This window comes from Salvelinus sp. IW2-2015, linkage group LG28 (genome assembly GCF_002910315.2).
Source record: "Salvelinus sp. IW2-2015 linkage group LG28, ASM291031v2, whole genome shotgun sequence".
Classification (NCBI taxonomy): Eukaryota; Metazoa; Chordata; class Actinopteri; order Salmoniformes; family Salmonidae; genus Salvelinus; species Salvelinus sp. IW2-2015.
Window position 1 is genome coordinate 5,052,093 of NC_036868.1, and position 10,329 is coordinate 5,062,421.

General features: G+C 47.7%; 1 pseudogene; it reads right to left on the reverse strand.

The window, feature by feature from the left end:
- LOC111954587 (lysophospholipid acyltransferase 2-like) overlaps window positions 1–10,329 on the reverse strand; it is a 72,628-nt pseudogene that overhangs the window by 8,737 nt on the left and 53,562 nt on the right.

Consider the following 10,329-nt stretch of genomic DNA (forward strand, 5'->3'; position numbering starts at 1 on the left):
GCCTGTGGAATAATGTCCCAACCCTAACAAACCATTCAGTGACCACTCGTGCCCTGTGGAAGAGGGTATTGTCATCCCCCAGACTAGACAGCCAATTAGACCGTCCTCACAGGCTCATACAGGAAGCGGCCATTTTCTTCTCAAAATAACTAAAACATACCTGTAAAACATACCTTATAGCCAGGACCTTCTGATTTGGGGTCAGCTGCTCCTCTTTCCGGCACATTCCTGTTGGGGCAGGGAGGTAGAGAAGAACGCATATGTAATGCTTGCTTTTGATCAGTGGGGTTTGGTTTCAAAGTTCATTCAAAGATCCTGACTTTGCAATGGAAGGGAATGAAAACAACATGTCATAACAGTCTACAGTACATGGTTGACAAGGGTGAGGCCACCATTCCCTGCCCATAGGCTTAGTCCCAGAGAGAGGCAGTGGTCTGAGAACTCAGTAGTGTCTTGTCCTCTCCTGTAATGATATCCATTACATCCCTGTGGTCTCTCTTTCTCACTCTCTGCAGGTCCCCGCTGATCTATGGGCTAATTAAAGGAGGATAAATTGACTTCCAGGAAGTGCGCGTCCCTGTTGTCTCACCAACCCCGCCTCCACGCCGCAGCGCTTTGTCTYGTCCCGCGCCGCACACCGGGGACGAGGCGAACGGAGTGAAACAGGCCGAATAATTCTGTGTTGTTTATGGCGGCCATTATGCTGATAACAAGATTAGCACAGCTAWTCAGCTCACATTACAGCCTAATGCCTGCTGGGGACTGGAGGAGAGGAGAGGTGCCAACACCAATACTGGGCGGCACCGTCGCCCCAAATCTGGCTCCATTAACAGGCTCAATAACTAACAACACAGTAGGGCATAACTCAAGACTCCCTAGACAATGAGAACGGAGTAAGGGTGGTAATGTCGGACCTGAGCACAGACTTGTTTGGTTTTGTTTGACACAAGGACAGACTACAAGACTGCATGAGTGACTGCTAAAAAAAGGCAGAAAGAACACATTCCAGAATGCTTACACATTCACTCTCCTCTTCTGATCGTAAACAAACTAGGACAAGTTCATTCCCAAACACAAGGTCATTTCATCCACCTTTAGTTTGGATCTCAAACAGACCTTTCTGTGTTGTTAGATCGAACAGGTACCAAGGGAAGTAGCAAACACAGGCCAACCACAATGTCCCATACTGGGAACACAGTAAAACACTGGCCAATCAGGATGTCCCATAACTCCTGCTAGTTGGGAAGAGAGCACAAACAGATCTGGGACCAGGCTAGATGTCCCTAGCATCTGTCACAGGCCTTCACCTAGGTGAAGGAAGCCAGGGAGCAGAGTCTACGTTGTCTCTCACACACACACATACACACTCCCCCCCCAGAAATGTCCGGGAACTTGCAGTGCCTTGATGGAAGAGTGGGGTAACATCTCACAGCAAGAACTGGCAAATCTGGTGTAGTCCATGAGRAGGAGATGCACTGCAGTACTTAATGCAGCTGGTGGCCACACCAGATACTGACTGTTACTTTTGATTTTGACCCCCCTTTTGTTCAGGAACACATTATTCCATTTCTGTTAGTCACATGTCTGTGGAACTTGTTCAGTTTATGTCTCAGTTGTTGAATCTTGTTATGTTCATACAAATATTTACACATGTTAAGTTTGCTGAAAATAAACACAGTTGACAGTGAGAGGACGTTTATTTTYTTGCTGAGTTTACATACATACTGTACATAGATACAGGTAACTGCCAAAATAATGCAAACACTTGAGTAAATGAGGGATTCAAAGTACATTAAAAGCAGGTGCTTCTACATAGGTGCGGTTCCTGAGTWAATTAAGCAATTCACTTCCCAGCATGCTTAGGGTCATGTATAAAAATGCTGAGCAGGCCATTCTTTTGGCTATTCTTTTTTCTACCATGCGTCTGCCCCAATAAGATGACAATATCCCCATCCACAGGGGACGAGTGGTCACTGAATGGTTTAATGAGCATGAAAACAATGTAAACCATGTGCCATGGTCGTCTCAGTCACCAGATCTCCCTCAACCCAATTGAACACTTATGGAAGACTCTGGAGCAGTGCCAGAGATGGCGTTTTCCACCACCATCAACAAAACACTAAATTATGGAATTTCTCATGGAAGAATGGTTTCGAATCCCTCCGATATAGTTCCAGACACTTATAGAATCTATGCCAAGTTGCATTGATGCTGTTCTGGCTCGTGGTGCCCAACGCCCTATTAAGACACTTTATGTTGGTGTTTCCTTTATTTTGGCAGTTACTTGTAGATAGGAGAATGTAGCGCAGGGTTCAAGGATAATAGGTGTAATGCAATATAACGTAGGAGGAGGATGGGGAAAAAGGCAGGAGGGAGAGAGAGGCACCACAGGGGATCCAACAGGATCAAGAAATGCAGCTTGGAGCGTCATGTGACACGTGAGACCASTGGTTCCCAACTCCAGTCCTCCAGTTTTCCCCACACCGGATTCAACTTGTCAACGAATCATCAAGCCCTCAATGAGTTGAATCAACTGTGTTTGTCCAAGGCTACAAGGAAAAGGTGTGCTGTTGGGGTCTACTGGAGGACTTGGGAAACACTGTTCCAGAGCAGAGCGAGTCACCGTGTGTGTGTGTGTGTGTGTGTGTGTGTGTGTGTGTGTGTGTGTGTGTGTGTGTGTGTGGTGTTGTGTGTGTGTGTGTGTGCTATCTTTTTGAAAACTATTGAATCTTACTTATTCTCTCAAACATACTTTCTATTCTGCTTTCTTTCTCTCTTTTACCTTCTGTTCGTTCAGTTATCAGAGTACAATAGAAACAGTGTGCTCACAAACAATACAACCGTATGATCCAACTCCTCCACATCTCTATGGAAAAATAGAGATGGTATGTGAGATATTCCAGCCGTGTGGGCATTGTGATGTGAGGAATATCCCATGTTACTAAAGWTTCCTTCCTTTTCATCCATCTGACTTCAGAGGAAGAGACATGTGACTAATCCAGAAATACACWGAACAAAAATATAAATGCAAAATGTAAAGTGTTGGTCCCATGTTTCAAGAGCTGAAATAAAAGATCCYAGAAATGTTCCATACAAACAAAAAGCTTATTTCTCTCACATTTTGTTTACATCCCTGTTAGTGAGCATTTCTCCTTTGTCAAGATAATCCATCCACCTGAAAGGTGTGGCAAATCAAGAAGCCGATTAAACAGCATGATCATTACACAGGTGCACCTTGTGCTGGGGACAAAAGGCCACTCTAAAATGTGCAGTTTTGTCACACATGTTAATTTCTCTACCATAAGCTGCCTGAAACGTTGTTTTTAATCATTTGKCAGTACGTCCAAACGGCCTCACAACCACAGACCAAGTGTATGGCAACGTGTGAGCGAGCGGTTTGCTGATGTCAACGTTGTGAACAGAGTGCCCCATGGTGGTGGTGGGGTTATGGTATGGGCAGACATAAGCGATGGACAACTAACACAATTAACTTYATCCACAGGAGGTTGATGGCACCATATTTGGGGAGGACAGACTCRTGGTAATAGCTGGAGCKGAATTAGTGGAATGGTATCAAATACATCAAACACATGGTGTCCATGTGTTTGATGCCATTCTATTTGATCCGTTACAGACATTATTATTAGCCGTCCTCCCCTCAGCAGCCTCCATTTTATCAATGGCAATTTGAATGCACAGAGATAACTATATGAGATCCTGAGGCCCATTGTCATGCCATTCATCCGCCRCAATCACCTCGTTTCAGCATGATAATGTCGAAAGGATCTGTACACAATTCCCGGAAGCTGAAAATGTCCCAGTTCACCAGACATGTCACCCATTAAGCATGTTTGGAATGCTCTGGATTGATTTGTACGACAGYGTATTCCAGTTCCCACCAATATACAGCAACTTCGCACAGCCATTGAAGAGGAGTCGGACAACATTCCACAAGCCACAATCAACAGGCTGATCATCTCTATTCGAAGGAGATGTGTCGCACTGCATGGGGTAAAGGGTAGTCACACCAGATACTGACTGGTTTTCTGATCCACGCCCTATTTTTTTTTTTTAAGGTTTCTGTGACCAACAGATGCATTGCTTGTATTCCCAGTCATGTGAAATCCATTGATTAGGGCCTAATACATTTTTGCATGTTGCGGTTATATTTTGATGAGTATATATACTCCATGTCTGGTTTGAAGAAAATAAGCTTCTTACCATCATGGATTTCAAACGCCAAACTGGTGATCTTCTGTGTTATCACCATCATAGGCCTGAGAGAGACAGAGAGAAGAGAGAAGAGAAAGAAGAAGAGGGGAGAGCGAGAGATGGAAATAGAAAAAGATGGAGAGAGAGAGAGAGAGAGAGAGAGAGAGGAGAGAGAGGGAGGGAGGGGGAAGGAGAGAGAGAGAGGGAGAGAGATGGAAATAGAAAAAGATGGAGAAAAAAGACAGAGAGAGAGAAGAGAGAGAGAGGAGAGAGAAAGAGAGAAAAGAGGGAGAGAGAAAGAGGGAGAGAAAGAGGGAGAGAGAAAGAGGGAGAGCGAGAGAGGGAGCAGTAATGAAAGAGAGAGAAGGGGGAAAGGGAATAAGAGAGTATCATGAAAAAAAAAGCTATAGTCGTTAAGATAAAGCTGTCCATTAATCAGGCAATGGTTTCGCACAGTCTTCCAAACAATATTAAATGAGGACATCAAGGGCACTGTATTACTCCACCCAAGCCTTGACCCAACCACAGACGGAGAGAAAAAAGAGAAGTCTTACCTGTGAAGTCAGCAGAGTACATGCCAAATAAGTCGAAGACAGTACACGCGTGTGATCTGACAGAAGCTGAGGAATAGCCCAGGGCCACCACCCAGAACAGTACACTGAGGTAAAAATAATACAGAAGACAAAATCACTATAGTTCACCTACAGTAAGTCTAGATGAACATCTATGTACACTTATGTAAGTAGTTCGTATTTTATTAAGGATTCCATTAGCTGTTGTGAAAGCAGCAGCTACTCTTCCTGGGGTCCACACCAACAATGAAATAATACAGAACATTAATTGACAACAACATCAAGGACAGAACTACATACATTTAAAAAATGTAGCACTTGGCCTTCATATATGAATACGTACACACAAACTAACTAGGGTCACAATAGGGAAGAGGAGTTGTGCTGTGAGGTGTTTTTCAAAACCAGGTTTGCTGTTCATTTGAACAATATGAGATGGAAGAGAGTTCGCATGCAATAATGGCTCTATGATAATACTGCTGTCACGCTTTCTGGATATTTGTTGTGGGATTTAGGCAGCAAATGTATAGCCTCATTTTCCAATCTTCACAATCCATACACATGTTAATATTTTGTTAACAGTTGTCTTGAGTTGTGGAAACTAGCATTGATTTGCTTCTTAATCAATTCCTTCAGTGTAGGAAACAGAAAGAATTTAACTGTAGCTGTGATCGTCTTCATGATCGCACAGGTTAGCCTAGTGGTTAGAGCGCCGGGCCAGTAACCGAAAGTTACTCGGATCGAATCCCCCGAGCTGACAAGGTAAAAATTATGTTGATTCTGCCCAGCAACCAAGTGTTTGTACGCCACCTGTTCCCTGGGCGCCGAAGACGTGTATGTCGATTAAGGCAGCCCCCGCCACCTCTCTGATTCAGAGGGGTTGGGTTATATGGGGGAAAGACAGCATTTCAGTTGATACTCATTGACACTGAACTAGGTATCCCCTTTCCCTGAATGATCTGAAGAAGGACAATAAGTATGTTGTGGTGTCTTCTGGTGATGTTGGTCGCGGTCCGGCTGTGGGTGGGTGGATGTGGGGATGTGGTGCGGTCTGCTTGGGATGTGGTGGTCCGGATTGGTGTGCTTGCTGGGTGATGGGATGTGGTCGCGGTCTGCTGGGGATGTGGGTGGGATGTGGGATGTGGTGGCGGTCCATTGATGTGATGTTGGCATTGTGGGATTGGTCGGTCCCGGATGGTGGGGATGTTGGGGGTTGATCGTGGGTTGCGGATTGCTGTGGGGGATGTGGTTGCGGTCCGGATGTGGGGAATGTGGTGACTTGTGGGTGTGGTGATGAGGTGTGTGGGGATGTGGTGTGCGGTGCTGTGATGCTGTGGGGATGTGAGCTTGGTGCGGTCCTGTGATCGGGTGTGGGCAAGTTGCGTGGTGCGTGTCGGGATGTGGTGTGTGGGGATGGTGTGCGGTCCCGATGTTGGGATGTGGTGCGGTCTGCTGTGGGGATGTGGTTGCGCTGTGGGATGTGTGGGATTGTGGTCTGCTGTGGGGATGGGATGTGGTGCAGTCCGTGGGAGTGGTACTGTGGGGGTGATGTGGTGCAGTCCTTGCTGTGGGAAATGTGGTGCTGTGGGGATGTGGGATGTGGTGCAGGTCCTGCTGTGGGGATGTGATGCAGTCTGGATGTGGTGCTGCATGGTGTTCCCATGACCATTAACATGAATGATGAGTGGTCTGGTAACAGAGCCAAATGAGACTGATACAGGGATATGTTACACTACATAGCCTCTGCATTACTGCCAGTAAAAGAGACAAGGGGGAAATAAAAACAGAACACATGGATGGACAACAGGGATCCGGGTATATCAGTCAAATAATGACCTTCAACTTCCTTGACATGTTTCTCTTTAAGGTGACAAAATCCCATAATCATCCCGGCAGGATGTAGAGCAGCTTGTGTTTCAGCCAGCCAGCCAGTCTGTCAGCCAGTCTGTCAGCCAGTCTGTCAGCCACACACCTGCTCCTGCAGTCTCATTATTGAGCAGAGCAGGTGATTTGGCGGGGGCTCTGTGTTGATCTGTATGCACTAGCTTAAAGCTTGGTATGTCCTTGGCACATCTTTCTCCATCTTTCTTCCACCCTCTCTCGATCTCACTCTCTCATCCTCATCTACACCTAGCCTACCCTCTTTCTCCCTCCCTCCCACACTCTGCTCCCTCCCATTCTTCCAATCTCCCTCCCTTCCTCTGCTCTGAACTCAGTAATGAGGCAAAGTGGATATAATGGCCCTGCTACTCCCAGACAGCCTCCCAAAATGGCACCCTATTCCCTATTTAGGGTACTAYTTTTGACTAGGACCCATAGTGGATGGAAATAGGGTGGTGTTTGGAACACAGCCTCAGACACAGCCAGTACATGTGCACAACACACACACATCCCCATAGGGAGGAAATAAGTGTGTGAGTATGTTAGGGGAGACATGTTTCAAGTCTCTGGGAGTACAACACACTCTCAGTCTGTTCACACACTCCGTGGCGATGACGCATGCAGTCGAGCTCCCTGCAGAACACTAAGGTCAGGATGGAGAGACGAGGGCATTCAGAGCACTCTGCTCGTTCAGCACCACTGTGAGAACCTGTGACTATGCGAGTCACACCTGAGGACATGCGAATCACACCTGAGGACATGCGCGTCACACCTGAGGACATGCGAGTCACACCTGAGGACATGCGCGTCACACCTGAGGACATGCGCGTCACACCCTGCATGGACGACTTATCGCTCACTCATCGCTGCAAGACCCATCCGCGTCATACCCAAACACTTACTGGAACCCAGACCTGGCGCCGTACACACCTGAGGAACATGCGCCGTCACACCTGAGGACATGGCTGCAGTGTGTGGCTTGGAACACTGAATCAGATCAGCCAGACAGCCACACCACCACCCCTCTTCAGTGACAGAACACCTCTGGTCCAGATCAGCAGCCAAGCACTACCACCACCACCCCTCTTCAGTGACAGAACACCTCTGGTCCAGATCAAGCCAGACAGCTACCACCACCACCCCTCTTCAGTGACAGAACACCTCTGGTCCAGATCAGCCAGACAGCTACCACCACCACCCTCTTCAGTAACAGAACCCTCTGGTCCAGATCAGCCAGACACAAGCTACACCACACCCCTCTTCAGTGACAGAACACCTCTGGTCCAGATCAGCCAGACAGCTACCACCACCACCCCTCTTCAGTGACAGAACACCTCTGGTCCAGATCAGCCAGACAGCTACACCACCACCCCTCTCTCAGTGACAGAACACCTCCGGTCTCCAATCAGCCAGACAGCACACCACCACACCACCTCTTCAGTGACAGAACACCTCTGGTCCAGATCAGTCCAGACAGCTACCACCAGCCACCCCTCTTCACGTGACAGAACACCTCTGTCCAGCTCAGCCAGAGCAGCACCACCACCACCACCCCTCTTCAGTGACAGAACACCTCTGGTCCAGATCAGCCAGACAGCCACCACCACCACCCCTCTTCAGTGACAAGAACACCTCTGGTCCAGATCAGCCAGACAGCCACCACCACCACCCCTCTTCAGTGACAGAACACCTCTGTCCAGATCAGCCAGACAGCTACCACCACCACCCCTCTTCAGTGACAGAACACCTCTGGTCCAGATCAGCCAGACAGCTCCACCACCACCCCTCTTCAGTGACAGAACACCTCTGGTCCAGATCAGCCAGACACGCTACCACCACCACCCCTCTTCAGTGACAGAACACCTCTGGTCCAGATCAGCCAGACAGCTACCACCACCACCCCTCTTCAGTGACAGAACACCTCTGGTCCAGATCAGCCAGACAGCTACCACCACCACCCCTCTTCAGTACAGAACACCTCTGGTCCAGATCAGCCAGACAGCTACCACCACCACCCCTCTTCAGCTGACAGAACACCGTCTTGTCCCAGTATCAGCCAGACACTTACCACCAACCACCCCTCTTCAGTGACAGAACACCTCTGGTCCAGATCAGCCAGACAGCTACCACCACCACCCCTCTTCAGTGACAGAACACCTCTGGTACCACAATCTCTTACCCACACAACTGGAGACAAAGAAAGAAAGAAAATAACAGTAGTCTGCCACCCTTTACCACCCTGTTCAATCCTATTTTTCCCACTGTAGTATCAATTGAACATCAAAGTAATCTATATAATTTGTTTCCTCTGGGCCTGCAGATGGGGCATGGGACTCAACTAGTTAGCAACCCCACAGAGAGGTGCCCCAGCCGGGCTAGCAGAGGATAAAGACGGGGTGAGCTAGAGGAGGCTCATATGCKTTGATGCTCATTTGTCTGAAAACAACTGGCGGTGGACGCAACCAGCAATAAGACACAGGAGATCAAAGGGGAAATAATAATTAGAAGACGTTATTAAAGTGATGAAGCCAGAGAAAAACAAAGAAAATGGCCACCAACAGGTGGTAAGCAACAGGAAGGAATGATAGCCATGATGGCCAATCATCATTATCACCAGGTCAGCTTTCAATCCCTCATCAGGGATGAATCCCAAATGGCATCTAATTCCCTGTATAGTACACCATTTTTGACCAGAGCCCTATGTTCAAAAGTAGTGCACTATAAAAGGGAATAGGGTGCCATTTGGGATGCAACCCAGGACGATTACGCCAGCGCCTTAACAGTCACTTCGCCTCAGACAGACAGACAGACAGAGACAGACAGACAGACAGACAGACAGACAGACAGACAGACAGACAGACAGAGAGACAGACAGAGAGACAGACAGAGAGGAACGGATCTTATCACTTCATTAGCGACAGGAGCCGCTAGCCAAGACGGCTCAGTTAAGTATTCCAGGACATGCTGCTGTATGTATCTAGTAGTCTGCCTGTGGTCAGCACACCACGGTTAGCTACAACACAGATAATGATAAACTGTAGAGCTAGGTCACCACTCCTGAAGCGCGCACACACATACAAAACGCACGCACATACGCATGTATGCACACACGGCTCTCACATTTAAAGAACTTATGATTAATCACACTTTTACTGCCCCAGTTACTTTCTTAATTCAGAATAAAAATGTGTTCCAATGATCTCAGCGTGTAACAGATATACATTTGAAAAATAAGAGCGGGAGGCTGCGGTGGTCTGCTGGTACATGCAGGTCGACTCCCGGAGAGTGATTTATGAGAAGTAAAGAAGTGGCTGATGGGAAACACAGTGTGCGATGTTGGGATGACGTTGCGAGTCACTGTGTGCCTGCCTCTGCTTGATGTTTTGAACATTATTGGTCCGGCAGCAGCCACGGCCACTCTGGAGTCAGTCCAGCATGACATCTGTAGCCAGTCTGCACATCATAATTCAGACAGGCCTTCGTAGACTACTCATACCCTGGACAACACACCAACACAGGCACTAGAACACACAGAAAGACACAGACACACTGGACTTACTTGTGCATGTGTTCTACTCCAGTGAGGATCATGATGCCATAGGTGAGCCCACTCTGAACCAGGAAGTGGAGAGCATACCTAAATACAGAGAGAGAGGTGATTAAC